Source organism: Cyprinus carpio, chromosome B5 (genome assembly GCF_018340385.1).
Source record: "Cyprinus carpio isolate SPL01 chromosome B5, ASM1834038v1, whole genome shotgun sequence".
NCBI lineage: Eukaryota > Metazoa > Chordata > Actinopteri > Cypriniformes > Cyprinidae > Cyprinus > Cyprinus carpio.
In genome coordinates, this window is record NC_056601.1 from 31,211,132 (window position 1) to 31,227,372 (window position 16,241).

Sequence of the window (16,241 nt, forward strand, 5' to 3'; positions counted from 1 at the left end):
CCAAAAGTTGGTTAAATGACCATGGTGTTGGTGTGCTTGACTGGCCAGCAAACTCACCAGACCTGAACCCCACAGAGAATCTATGGGGTATTGTCAAGAGGGAAATGAGAAACAAGAGACCCAAAAATGTAGATGAGCTGAAGGCCACTGTCAAAGAAACCTGGGCTTCCATACCACCTCCATGCCACACCGAATTGAGGCAGTAATTAAAGCAAAAGGAGCCCCTACCAAGTATTGAGTACATGTACAGTAAATGAACATACGTTCCAGAAGGCCAACAAATCACTAAAAAAAGTGATTTTTTTATTTTTTATTTAATTTTTTTTTTTTTTTTATTGGTCTTATGAAGTATTCTAATTTGTTGAGATGGTGAATTGGTGGGTTTTTGTTAAATATGAGCCAAAATCATCACAATTAAAAGAAGACAAACTAACACACTAATAAACTAAACTAAAAACACTTAATAATACTTTAATTAAATAAAACTCATTAAAATAAACTAAATCTGAAATAAAATTAACAGGAACTATATATATATATATATATATATATATATATAAAGACACAAATATATACATATCTGAAGATACAAAAAAAAAATCTAAATATTGAGAAAATCACCTTTAAAGTTGTCTAAATGAAGTTCATAGCAATGCATATTTCTGATATATTTACAGTAGGTTATTTACAAAATATCATCACGGAACATGATCTTTATTTAATATCCTAATAATTTTTGGCATAAAAGAAAAATGTAAAAATTTTGACCCATAAAATGCATTGTTGGCTATTGCTACAAATATCCCTGTGCTATATGAGTGGTTTTGGTCCAGGGTCACATTTATAACTCAGGTTGGTTGGTACTTTATCATGTATTGTAAAACCTGTAAAACATTTGCTGACATCTTTAATAGCTCCTCAACAGGGATCACAACATATTTATTCACCATAAATAGAGTCCTTACACTATTTATTCCCAATTAAGTTGTGTTGAAAATGTAATATCAATGAACAACCTCTAATCTGTAGTACACACTGAGTAGCACTCAAGTATGGGCCATAGACTATCACACTGTAGGAATCCGTGTTCGTCCTCTCCCATAAACAGATGGCGACCCGTGCTGGGATTGTTTGCGGATGATGACCCATTGCTTTATCAAATCTGGCCCGGCGCTCAAGTCCTCGTCCACTGCCTTCAACTACTCGTGCGCTGCAGGAGTCTGGCAGAAGAGAGCGAAGCACACTTCAGTAGGGAGAGGTTTAGCAAGCAGTCGTATGTTAAACTAAACATAGTCCTGTCAGCTCACTTACACCCCGTCTACACCACTAGCGACACAGTAAAATTAGAAAGCTCACGCTCTAATCGATGAAGCCATCTTTAACATGCACAATAAGCATGCAATGATGAATAAGCTTTGTTGGTTATAATGAGAATGTTCTTGGATAGCTGCGTTTCACAGTTGCAGTGTAGATGCAGTGCAATTATGAGAACAATTATTGAGGTTTAAAAGGTCAGCAGTATTCATTACCCATTTTACTTAGCAAGAAAACAATATAGTAACAGATTTTATTCACTGGGAATTTGTTGGTTCAAGAAAGGACAATCCACTAATTTAATTGACAAGTAAGTATGTAAAGGCAAACTTCTGTTGTTTCAACTAAAATGCAACATTATTTCAGTTTAACATCAGTTACAACAACATTCAGTTACAACATCATTATGCACATGCAACATTCTCCAGGTTCATATTCAGAATAAATTGAAGAACTTATTCTTATATTTATTTAAACAAAATCCTGACCAGGCATGTACAGGACAGTGAATTATTGTGATAATATATTTAGCACTGAATAAAGGCTGAATGCTAGATAATAATGTTAAAATAGTCAATGTATTAATGTTAACGTAAACCATCATGTCACATGATACACTGAACATTGTGCATCCACTCAGACAGCATTATCTGAAACTCAATCCTAAAACGTTGATATTTGAAATGCTACAGTTCTTTCTCTCAACTTAAACAACATAGGAACCCCATGAGACAAACTCCACAGGTTAAAGCAAAAATACACAGTCTTAAGATGTCTTAAAAACGCATCAGCTTACGTTGAGCGAGTGCTGTCTGGGGAACGGTCTGAGGCCTCGCTTGATGTGTTTCCTCTATCCTTTTTAAGAGTAAAGGTCACTGGTTTTGCAGTCACCTGTTCAGGCCAACTGACATTCAAAGTTTTTCATAGCTTGTGGCTTTAAAGGAAATCTCAGAGTCAAAACCATCCATCCCTTATCAAAAAAAGCCTGCACTGTCTCTACAGAGAATTCACATCTTCCTGCAAGGTTTCTGGATCTTCAGAAATGACATCAAAGTCCACATTTAACCTTTATCATTGCAGGAAAAAACGATGGGCTGGAATATTGTGTATGAGGCTTATGACGGCCGTCTACACTCCGTGATAAGGAGGAAAGCGGAAAGTGATGATACCAAGGAAGGGGAAGTGTCGCTGTCATAATGTGCAGTGGTAATTATCAGTCTTACTCTCTCTGGGCGCCGAGCCCGCTGTATTTACATCATCTGCCCCAGGCATCTGCCGCAGCCTTGCGAGAGTATGAAATTGAGTTTATTTACGCCACCCACTCTTAGTACCACACAATATCACTCATCACGATTCTCTGCAGGAAAATCACATGCGGCGGTCCAATGAGAGTCCAATAATCAGAAGTGCTTTATGTGTTTAGATTGGCTTGTGATGTAAATGATGGTCATTTGATGTCTTTTAATTAACTTGTGCTGTTAACCTGCAGCCTGCTTCTGAACACAGGAACGGAAACGGCTGCAGCACGTGAAGCCTTTGGACTACAGGCGTCATTGTGGTCTTTTTGGAAGAAGAGTTTTGAGAGTTCGTTATGCATTAATGTCATGCAGAAAAAAAAAAAAAGAAGAAAAAAAATTACTGGCAATTTATTTGCATTATATGGAGCTCCTAAGCCGGGGTCATGATGGTGGACAAAAATGCAATGGGAGTAAAAATATGCTTTCCCCCAAGAAAGTGTTTTTTTTTTTTTTTTTTCCAAGAAAGTGTTTGCATTCTCTCACAGAAGTATTGTTCAATACTTTCACGTTTGCCCATAAAAACATTGCATTTCTCCACAAAACTTTTCCTTGTAATGTATTTGTTTGCAAAAGCACTGAAATATAGTAATATAGTATAAGACATTTTTGCAGGCAAACATAAAAGCAGTTTTCCATCCCACTTAATATTCAAAGTTATGCTATATGAACAACATTTCAAAGGGGAATGCACAACCTTTTGAGAATGAATGCAAAGTTTCTCAGAAAAATGTAAAATATCTGTTGGCAAATGTAAAAGGTTTATTGTTTTTCATCCTACTTCACATCAAAAGTTTTGCTATCGAACACAACGCTTCTCAGGGAAATGCAAAACTTTTTGCAAACAAATTGAGTTTGTTAGAGGAGTGCAAAAATTTTTGTGAGTGAATGCAAAAATAGTGAAATCTAATTTTTTCTTGTAGCATTAGCATTAAAGATACTTTGGGGGGGGGGGGGGGTGTCTGGGGGATTCATAAATCTGCTCTTGTTTATGTGTAAATGGAATCAAAGTCTGACCATGTTGATAAGAACGATTATTAGAGATTTGAAGATATTAGAGATTATAAGATGTGCTGTGATCAAAATAAATAAATTATATATATATATATACACACACACACACACACACACACACACACACACATATATATTATATATATATATACACACACACACACACACACACACACACACACACACACACACACACACACACACACACTGACTTTTCCTTTCAGTTCAAATTCCAAAATGTTCAGATCCCAAATACCAAAATAAAAAAGCCAACCTTTTCAACCTGGCCTCAGACTTCTGGATCCTGTTGTACAGTTCTACACATACATATACGTCTACTACCTGCTTAAGCCACTGACAACAAGCTGTGTCAGTATATTTGCTGGCAGGAATCATCCACTGTAGATAATCTGCACAAATTAATAAAAGATCTTGTGGAAAATCCAGAGTTTATCTCACAGTGAACGAGGGGATTAAATGCGGCAGCTTTGCAAATCCCAGCAGCTAGCCATTGTTTTCGATTAACCTTCACCAACAGAATAGCTTGAAGGAACGTTTAAAAGACACTGATCTGCAGCCGAGGTCAAGAGAGAGGAAATAAGTGAACAGTTCCCTCTGGAATACATCAGAGAACATCCCTCCTCCTCTGAATGTGGAGACTGGGATGAAGACATTAGTTTGCAGGGGTTTGCAGAGTTTCAGAATAAAATGACCCATTCGATTTCTCTCTTTCTACACAGCCATTTTGAGTTCTCTATTTGTACTTGCCTGAAAAAACTATCTCTGCATCTATGAAAATCTGTAGGCGTCCTGCACCATTCTGAAGTCACTCTGTTACACTGGGACTGGGTTGTGAGAGTCTGTGGTTTACCAAAAGAACAGAAAAACATTATTACTCTGGAAAAATCAATTTTAACCATTGGACAAGTGGCTACTTAGACACTTTTTGTTAATTTGGCTCATGATGAACAAACCATTCTGAACATTTTTGTGAACTGGCTCAATTGATCCACTAAAAAGATCAGTTTCAAAATAACTTTGTTCATGAATCAGACTTGAACCAAGAAGATTATCCGTAAATTTGTTTATTTCACATACAAAGCTATTGTATCACTACAGATGATTTGAAAATGATGACTAAGTCATATGGACCACATTTATAAACCCTTAAAGGGTTAGTTCAGCCAAAAATTAAAATTATGTCATTAATGACTCACCCTCATGTCGTTCCAAACCCGTAAGACCTCCGTTCATCTTCCGAACACAGTTTAAGATATTTTAGATTTAGTCCGAGAGCTTTCAGGAATGTGGAGGGAAGACCTGCTTTCAACCCACCTATGAGCTGCTCGACCATCCTAACTGATCTAAAGCCAGCCTGATTCTCCACCACTGTTCTCCATGTTTTAGAAGAAGTGTTAACCTAGTCTGAAACTTTGGTCAGTCTTTTTTTCCATAAAAGTTTTAACAATTGTGTTAGATGTACAAATATTATCTCCTAGAAGAGAGTTGTAAAACAGTGGTTCTTCAAGGCTAAAATTATTGTTTTCCTGTCTAATCAGTTTAAAACCTTTCCAAAAGTTTAGCATAGAACCATAAAATTTTACATTGGTTGAGAAATTTCTATCATACGTAGACATTAAAAACAGTTGCCTATCAAGAGAGAAGCCACCAAAAGTTCTGAGCAAAGCCAGACCAAATGACACCCATGGCCTAAAATCCACAGGGTAGAGTAGGTTTTAATAATAATAATAATACATTTTATTTATAAAGCACTTTACATTTTAAAGAAAATCTCAAAGTGCTACAATAAAAGCAAAAAAAAAAAAAAAAAAAAAAAAAAAAAAAACAATCTAAGAATTAAGTTAAAAATCAACTGCCAACTAAAACTAACAAAATTAAACATGAAGAAAGTTTTAAACATTTAAAAACTTTTTAAAAAGATACGTTTTTAAGTCCTTTTTAAAACCATTTGTCGTTTGTGGAGCCCTCAAGTGTTCAGGAAGAGCATTCCAGAGCCGAGGGGCCGCGGCACAGAAGGCTCTGTCCCCAATTGTACGGGACTTAGTCTTAGGGGGACGGAGCCAGTGGGTATTTGTGGAGCGGAGGGAACGTGCTGAAGTCTGTGGAGTTAGGAGTTCTTGAAGGCAACTGGGGGCATTGCCATGGATGCACTGATGTGTGAGAAGGGAGACTTTATACTCAATCCGGGCAGAAATGGGAAGCCAATGCAAAGATCGAAGAATTGGTGTGATGTGTTCATATTTACGCACTCTCATCAGGATCCCAGCGGCACGGTTTTGTATGTGCTGGAGTTTCTGGATGCTCTTGCTAGGAATCCCGATGAGAAGAGCGTTACAATAGTCCAATCTTGAGGAGACAAAGGCGTGAATGAGTTTCTCAGCATCATGTAGGGTAAGTGTGGGGCGGAGTCTGGCTATATTCCTGAGGTGGAGATAAGATGTTTTACAAAGATGTTTAATGTGCGCCTCAAAGGTTAAATGAGGATCAAACTTGACACCAAGATTGGTGACTAATGATGATAGGGGAATGTCCTGGCCAGAGAATGTAATGCAGGTTATGGAAGATGATCTGATCTGATGAGGGGAACCAATGAGGATAGCTTCTGTCTTTGAACTATTCAGCTGGAGAAAGTTATGAGTCATCCATGCCCTTATTTCCTCCAAACAGGCAGTGACTGTTGATAAAATTGTTGATGAAGTTGATGAATGAGTGTCAGTTTTGATGTATAATTGTGTATCATCAGCGTAACAATGGAATGAAATTCCCAAACGACTGATGACTTTGCCGAGGGGTAACATGTAAAGAATGAACAAAATAGGTCCAAGAACTGAGCCCTGTGGAACCCCGCAATCAACAGCGTGTAAACGGGACCTAGAGCTTCCCATGGCCACAAATTCAGATCTATCTGTGAGATATGACTCAAACCAGCGCAGGACGGTGTTATTGAGACCAATAGAGTGGTGCAGCCGATTAAGAAGTATACCGTGGTCAACGGTGTCGAAAGCTGCAGAGAGGTCCAAGAGGACAAGAAGTGATGGTGAACCAGCATCAGCTGTCATCAGCAGGCCATTTGTAACTCTCACTAAGGCTGTTTCTGTGCTGTGGGCGGAACGGAAGCCAGACTGAAACTTTTCAAAAAAGTTGTTGTACTTGAGGTGATCGTGAAGGTGCCTGGCAACTACTTTCTCCAAAACCTTTGAAAGGAATAGTAGGTTGGATATCGGCCTATAATTAGCAAGAGTTTGAGGGTCCAGGGTAGGTTTCTTGAGTAGTGGTCTGATTATAGCCGTTTTTAGAACAAATGGTACGTGACCAGACTGAATTGATTGGTTTATTATCATAGTGATAAAAGGACTGATAACAGAAATATTTGCTTTCACCAGAGCTGTAGGGAAGGGATCAAGGGCACAGGTGGAGGATCTCATCCCCTTGATGATGTCCTCAACCTCTGGTTGAGTAACTTCTGGGAAGCAGCAAAGTAACCTCGAACCGGACTGCTGATCGGCAGTTGGGAAAGATGAGGGAGATGAAACAGAAAAAGAGGAACGAATTTTAGCAATTTTGGTTCTAAAAAAGGTCATAAAATCATTACATTTTTCTTCTGTAGCTCCTGTGATGAGTTTTGGACCATCTTTAACCTTGGCTGCCAAATCGATCAACCCTTGGCCCCCTTCATTCACTGGCCAATAAATGACAGCAGGGGGAAGCCAATGGTAGCCACCACGATCATCTCCACTGTTTTGAGCGTGTTCAGCTCCAGGTTGTTAAGACTGCACCAGACAGCCAGCTGCTCAACCTCTTGTCTGTAAGCAGACTCGACACCGTCTTGGATGAGACCAATGACTGTAGTGTCATCTGCAAACTTCAGGAGCTTGACAGAAGGGTCTTTAGAGGTGCAGTCGTTGGTGTACAGCAAGAAGAGCAGTAGGGAGAGAACACATCCCTGAGGGGCACCAGTGTTGGTGGAGTGGCTGTTTGACATGAATTTCCCCAGTCTCACTAGCTGTTGCCTATCTGTCAGAAAGCTGGTGATCCACTGACAGATAGAACTAGGAACAGAGTGCTGGGTCAGTTTGGACTGCAGGACTGTTGGGATGATGGTGTTGAAAGCCAAACTAAAGTCCACAAACACGATCCTCACATAAGTCCCTGTTTTGTCCAGATGCTGCAGGATGAAGTGCAATCCCATGTTGATTGCATCATCCACGGACCTGTTTGCTCAGTAAGCAAACTGCAGGGGGTCCAGTAAGGGTCCAGTGATGTCCTTCAGATAAGACAGAACCAGTTTTTCAATCGACTTCATGATGACAGATGTTAGAGCCACAGGTCTGTAGTCGTTAAGTCCTGTAATCTTGGGTTTCTTTGGAACGGGGATGATGGTGGAGCGTTTGAAGCAGGAAGGCACTTCACACAACTCCAAAGATCTGTTGAAGATCTGTGAAAGATGGGGGCCAGCTGGTCAGCACAGGTTTTCAGACAGGCTGGTGTAACGCCATATGGGCCTGGTGTTTTTCTTCTTTTGTTCTTCCTGAAGACCTGGCGCCACTGATCTATATATGACTGGATCGCTCATCGCGTTCTAAACTGCCAGCAGGCAGTGAAGCCACCGGAAGTGTTCGATCCGCCATCTTACTAATCCCTACCGGCAGAGAGCACCATTGAGTCACATTCAAACCGCTGACCTAAAATCACCCGATTAGAAGCAAATCAATCAAACGGGACTAGTTTTTATGTTATAGGTATGTAAATTAATGTTTATTTTAGATGTTATTTGCAGTGTTTACGGTCTTTTGGGGCAGTATAAGCGATATATTTAAACCGTTTAGGTGGGTGTGTCTGCTGCGCACTGATGACACAGGTAACATCCAACACAAAATATAGCCTAATTCTTTATGGAATTATTAAATATAAACATAATTATTCAGGTATTATTAAACATGAACGTATTAGTATCAGAAATGGATTTGAATATATTACAATGAATAGTACAATTATGTTGTTAATGTTGCTCTTTAATGAAATGAAAAGCTTAACTTACTATCTTGGAAATAAAGCTTTATGTCTTTAAATCCGTACTGTATATAGTCATTTATTTCTGTGAATAAATTCAGATATCAGAATGAGCACGTTGTTGTTTGTTTTATACGTTGAGGTCATGTCCGTCTGATGTTTATCATGTTCATGATGTTCGCGACTGTAATGAACAGGGTTTTTAATAAGTAGGGGAAATTCCCGACATTTAAAAAATAACCATTTACATGCCTAGGTGTTTGCATTGTAATAATGTACAGAAATACTTCAGATTTATAAACGCTGACTTGTTATGTGATGTTTTCTAATTAAAATCACACAATTTCCTATTAATTCAATAGAATGTTTACGCACACTAGGGATCAACAATATGGCGGCACGGCAGCTTCACTTTCATGACTTCATGAGCAATCCAGTTCTATATTATAGATCAGTGCCTGGCGCACATCAACTTCACAGATTTGAAGAGCAGGAGATGTGGAGAGAGGGATTGCAGGAGGCATTAACGGTTGTGTAGAGAGATGGTCAGAATGGGTGTTGGGGGTTTCAAATCTACAATAAAACTCATTCAGGTCGTTAGCAAGTCGTTGATTAGCCTAAGTGCAGGGGAATGGTGTCTTGTAGTTAGTGATGGCTCTCAGTCCTCTCCACACTGAAGTTGAGTCATTGGAAGTAAACTGGTCTTCCAACTTTTTAGCGTAGGTCTTTTTAGCCGCTCTGATCTCTTTGTTCAGTGTGTTCCTGGCCTGATTGTACAAGACTCTGTCCCCATTTCTGTAGGCATCCTCTTTGGACTGACGAAGATGTCTGAGTTTTGCTGTAAACCATGGCTTATCATTGTTGAATGTTAAATAGGTCCTGGTAGGAATGCATATATCCTCACAAAAACTAATACAGGATGTCACAGTCTCTGTGAGTTCGTCCAGATCGGTGGTAGCAGCTTCAAAAACACTCCAGTCAGTGAGGTCAAAACAAGCTTGTAAATCTTGCTCTGTTTTGCTGGTCCATCTCTTCACAGTTCTTACTACAGGTTTAGCAGATATAAGTTTCTGCCTGTAGATTGGTATAAGATGAACCAGACAGTGATCAGACAGCCCCAAAGCTGCTTGTGGAACAGAGTGATATGCATCCTTTATTGTGGTGTAACAGTGATCCAATATGTTACTGTCTCTGGTTCACGGGAAAGATTGGCTTTATTAAAGTCCCCAAGAATGATTAAAACGGAGTCCGGGTGTTGTTGTTCTGTCTCTGTGATCTTATCAGGGAGTTTCTGTAAAGCCAGGCTTACATGCGCTTGCGGAGGAATGCAAACACTCACCAGAATGAACGAATGAAACTCCCACAGCGAATAGAACGGCTTGCAGTTGACAAAGAGCACTTCTAGATCTGAGCAGAACATCTTCTTTAACACAGTTACATCTGTACACCACCATTCATTGATGTAAAAGCATGTCCCACCGCCGCGCAATTTCCCTGTTGATTCTGCGTCGCGGACCGCTCTAAACAGCTGAAAGTCCGGCAGATGGAGCGTGCTGCCCGGTATAGCATCATTCAGGCAGGTTTCCGTGAAACACAGAGCAGCAGAGTGTGAGAAATCCCTATTGTCCAAGAGCAGAAGGAGTTTGTCCGTTTTGTTGGGTAGAGAGCGGAGATTTGCCAGATGGATGCTAGGCAACGGCATTCGAAATCCGCGCTTCCTGAGACTGACAAGAGCTACAGCTCGCTTTCCCCGTCTGCGCGTCCTGAAGCGATTGATCAGCGCCGCTGCTCCGCCGACAACAACGTTCAGTAAAACGTCTGAATAATTGAAATCCGGTAAAAGATCTTGTGGTGTGTTCTGCCGAATGTTCAGCAGTTCTTCCCTGCTGAAACTGATCGTGTTTGTTAAACAAAAAACAGGAAAAACAAAGAAAAACAATACAAACACTGGAGAGCCAAGCACTGAAGCAGCCGTGTGTGGCGCCATCGAGAGCTAATGGAAATTTAAGTTAATCTACAAATTCTGCATGCATGGTTGAGCTCATCCAACATAATTTAGAAAGGATAATTAGACTGTATTTTCCACAGAGCACATTATGTCTCCTCCATCTTCAGTTTCACTTAATTGACTTTTAAAGATGCTGTTCAGGTTCTTTGTGGAACCTCTGGTCACTGTGAACTTAAGCATGTCCTTCATTTCTACTTTTGTGTTTTACAAAAAAAAAAAAAAAAAAAAAAAAAAAAAATAATAATAATAATAATAATAATAATAATAATAATAAAAACAGCATATAACTTTGGACCAATATGAGGGAGAGAATAATGAAAGAATATTTACTGAGTGATTTGCTCCTGCAGCTTGTGTTTAATGAAGATTAAAGTTCACCCGGTGATTTGATATCATGCAGCACAACGTGATCATCGTTAAGTTTCTTGAGAGAACTTCTTTAAATTTGGAACCTCCTAAAAGAGGTTGATTCGATTTTCTGTGATCTTGCATGCAGCAAGGTGCAAACACAAGATGCGGAAGTGATGCGTCTACAAAGAAAACCGGAATGACTCAATTCTTAAGGTTCATGGCCCCCTGAAACCATACGCCCGTGTGTGGAGGATCAATCTGTTCCTCCTCTCATTGCTTCTGATCCAAAAATAAAATCAAAAATGGCACAACTCCTACAGAACTACATACCAGCCAAACGGTTCATATAGCCGTGCATCCAGCATGAGTGTGTAGGCCAGCTGAGAGAGATGTGCATTTGAACTCCAGTGTTTCAAAAAAAGCCAGAACGCCCACTTGCAAACTGGAGAGGTTCATATTTCTCTTTTTAGATGTAAAACGCACATTTGCAGTCATTTACTCTCCATGCATATAAAAATAATATTAAACAGCATAGCTAATGAAACAGATAACTCTGACGTCTACAAAGCCTCTTCAGGTGAATCTTGCATAATGTCCGGGTCAAATTTCAGCCCAAAATCTACATCAATAATATGATATTATACATTTTTAATTAAATAAATACAGCTTTGGTTAACAAAAGACTTTATTTCCCCCCCCCAAAAAAAACATCAATAATAATAATAATAATAATAATAATAATAATAATAATAATATTAACAAAATATATAATATAATAACAAATATATTATTATTGTTGTCATCATCATCATCATCATCATCCTCAACATCAATGACAATTACACATTTAATTAATATTTAAATTGAATAATTTTTAAAATAATATAATAATTACATATGATTATTATTATTATTATTAATTATTAATAAATGCAGCCTTGGTAAATTAAATACTCTCCTTTCAAATACATTTATAATAATAATAATAATAATAATAATAATAATAATAATAATAATAGCAATGTTATCAAAATATATTATATAACACATTATTATTATTATTATTATTATTATTATTATTATTATTATTATTATTATTATTATTATTATTATTATATCATCCTCATCATCAGTGACACTTATACATGTAATTAATATTTAAATGTAATAATTTTTTAATAAAATAATTAATACATACACCTCCTCCTCCTCCTCCTCCTCCTCCTCCTCATCATCATCATAATTAACATCACATCATTATTATTATCATCATCATTATCATTAAAACAAATATTATTATTATTATTATTTAATAATAATAATAATAATAATAATAATAATAATAATAATAATAAATACTTTTCTTTCAAAAACATTTATAATAATAATAATAATAATAATAATAATAATAATAATAATAATAATAATAATAATAATAACAATAATAATATGCAATTATTATATTATTACAAAATTGATTAAATTACAATTAAATATTAGATTTTAAAATAACAGTAAATTAAAATTATAATTATTTTTTTAAATCAAATTAATATTTAAATTAAATTAATATATCTATTTTTTTCATTTAATTTATTAATTTTCATTTAATAAATAAAAACCACTTACATTTATTTTTTTTTAAATAAATTTGATTATTAATTTTATTTCATTAAATTATTAATTAAAAATTTAATTTTTACCTGCTTTTTTGAAATAAGACTATTATAAATAGTTATAAAAAAAATATATATTTTTGTTGTCCTCAAAAATTGAAGAACTGATTCCAAAATATAATAATAATAATAGTAATAATAATAATAATAATAATAATAATAATAATAATAATAATAATAATAATAATAATAATAATAATAATAAATGCTATAAATAATTATATATACTTTCTATTAATAAACAAATACATAAAAAATAATCCTCTTTTAGTTCCATTAAAATAATGGAATAATAATGCAATGCAAATAAATTTTAATGGTCCTAAAAACAGGCCTTCTTAAGTACAACATCAATTTCTTTATGATTTTGCCATGAAAAAATTCATCTGCAACATGCTTGACAGGTTTTGTGAGATTCACCCTTTGCTCCTATAAGTCAGACTCATCTGTATCCCGTCTTCTGCTTCCACTCAAACCCTCCTGTGTGTCTCACAGGACAGACTGATGAGATGCTGCTGGTCGGGGGTGATTATTTTGGGGCTTAAAGTAGCTGAGCAGGCAGTACAGGAGCTCAAGAGTGTCAAAAAGTGTCTCGTCCTGACGCCTATCACAGCCGCTGCTGGGGTGACATGAACCTAACAGATGGTTCATCAATGTCACCTCGTAACTCTGGAGCAGAGCGTTAGGAAGCAGGTGACGGCAGACACCTAGAGAGCTGGAGCGATGAACGCCAAGGGATCACGATGCCACCAAATGCCATTAACCTTCAGTGAATGTACGAAAAAAAAAAAAAAAAAAAGCAGGGGAATCCATCTGTCAACTCAACAAGCAGCAGCTTTTTTTTGTCTGAACAACTACAGAAAAGGCAACATTCATCCTCTGGACAAATCAAAAACACTCATTTAAAACTGATACATTCTCTCAAAATAACATGAGTGGTTTTTGCCCGTGCAAAACTCACATTCACAGTACTAAAGTGGGTGGTTGCCAGGGTGTTGCTGTGTGGTTGCTAAGGTGTTCTGAGGGATTTGTAGCTTGTTGGTATATAGTTTGCTAAAGTGTTCTACAGTGTTTTAGCTAGCTGTCATGCAGTTACTAAGGTTTTCAGAGTTTTGTTGTTGTTGTTGTTGTTGTTTAGCTTGTGGCTATACAGTTCTCTGAGAGTTTTAGTTTGTTTTTACTGTAAGTTGTTGCTAAGGTGCTCTGAGTGTTTTAGTTTGTTTCTATGCAACAATTAAGGGGTTATTAAGGTGTCTTAAGTGTTTCTAGCTTGTTGCTATGGAGCAACTAAGGTGTTCTGAGTGTTTTAAGCTTGTTGCTATGTAGTTACTAAAGTGTTCGGAGTGTTTTAGCTTGTTACTATGCAGTTACTAAGGTGCACTGAGTGTTTCTAGCTTGTTGCTATGCAGCAACTAAGGTGTTCTGAGTGTTTTAGCCAGTTGCTATGCAGTTACTAAGGTGTCCTGAATATTTTTAATTTGTTGCTATTGTTACTAATGTTTTCAGAGTGTTTTAGCATGTTGTTACTGAGTGTTTCTAGCTTGTTGCTACAGTATGCAGCAACTAAGGTGATATGAGCGTTTTTAGCTTGTTGATATGCAGTTACTAATGTGCTCTGAGTGTTTCTAACTTGTTGCTATGCAACAACTAAGGTTTTCTGAGTTTTTTAACGTGTTGCTATGCAGTTACTAAGGTGTTCTGAGTGTTTTAGCTTGTTACTATGCAGTTACTAAGGTGCACTGGGTGTTTCTAGCATGTTGCTATTCAGCAACTAAGATGTTCTGAGTGTTTTTAACTTGTTGCTATGCAGTTACTAAGGTGTTCTGGGTGTTTTTAGCTTGTTGCTATGCAGTTACTAAGGTGTTCTGAGTGTTTTAGCTTGTTGCTATGAAGTTACTAGGTTTCAGAGTGTTTTAGCTTGTTGTCACTGTATGTGGTTGCTAAGGTGCTCTGTGTGTTTCTAGCTTGTTGCTATGCAGTTAGGTGTTCTGATTGTTTTTATTTTGCGGTTTCTAAGAGGTTCTGAGTGTTTTGTTGTTTTGTTGGAACCTGCATTGTGATTGTGTTGTGATTGTATTCAACTTGTTGCTTTGCAGTTACTAAGGGTCTGTAATTTTTTTTCCTTCACATTTAGTAATTGACTGTGATTGTAACCAGTGTGTTCTGAGGGTTTTTGCCATGCTGTTTCTAAGGTGTTCTGAGTGTTTTAGCTTGTTGCTATGTGTCATGCTATGTTTTTTACAGTCCACTTAGAAACAAAGGTTTATTTACAAAATGTCAAGTTACAGCCTCGTAATGGCACATGAAAGCTAAATTACCCATGACTGGTTGCTTTACATGTCAGTCAGATGGTCTTTTTGATGCAAGGTTTTTTTATTTTTTTAATTTACCTGTTTTATAGTCAAACAGTATGACTGATTAATAAACAACAAACCATATTAGTTAAATTATTCATTTCTGTAATACAAATAATTCTAGAGTTCAGAACAGTACCATCATAAATTATAGCTGCGTATGATAACACGGTTACATCATTATGATGCCATATTTAGGTCATTTGAAATACCCTATGCTAGCAGCTAAACTGCGCTAGAATATGCAGACAAACTATTTGAAATAAAATCATGTTTTCTCCTCAGAGACAGAGGTGAGGACAGCGAGCCAGGGCTGAAAATTGGCTGGAATTGATCACCTGGCTCCGCTAGCAGTGTCATATATTTCTATTAATCCCAATTTGCTGTCTTCTGTCAAGGCAGACAAATGTTCCATTTATCTCAGTTCTGTTTCTGCTCTTCAGTCGCACATAGTGAGTGAGTTATATAGACGCATTAAGACAGACTCCTTGCATGCAGTAAGAGTGAAGTGACATAAGAATTTAATGTACATTAATTGCTCATTATTTCAGTGCTGCCAGACATTGTGAAGGATTAACTTTCATCCAAGATGAAGTATGGTTATATTTTTTAACATGACCTAAACCTACCCCTTTCTCAGCATATATTCCATTCATACGGTTTGTGTTGCTATAATGACTGTATATCTGACTGCACATTATTCCACTTATTGCATGGGTACTTAATAAATAAATAAATAAATTATCATGAAATACTGATTTGAGTCCAAATTATTTTATCATGTGTGAAGAAAGACAGCATTAAATATTATGTAATTTATTTCTAAATATTTAACCAGATAATTTCTTGACTGTCCAGTCAGAATCAAGTATTCATGTGAGCTGTGTAATAATCCTAATTACACCGATATTAATGCAACATCGAGATCCATTTAGCCTCTCTGTGTGTTTAACACGATTATTTTACGAAACTATCAGCATTTAAACTATGAATAATATAATAAACAATTTAAAAGGGCAAGTAGGGATATAACATAAAGCTATGTCTACTGCTTGAAAATGAAGGCTGTCAGGATTTTAGGTTTGTAGGTTAGGCCAGGCTGGTATCCAACAGGATTGAGGGATTTCTCTTAACTAGATTGTGCTTTACTAAAGAGTACAAGTAATGAGCTGGCTTAGCATGATTAAATAAGATAAAT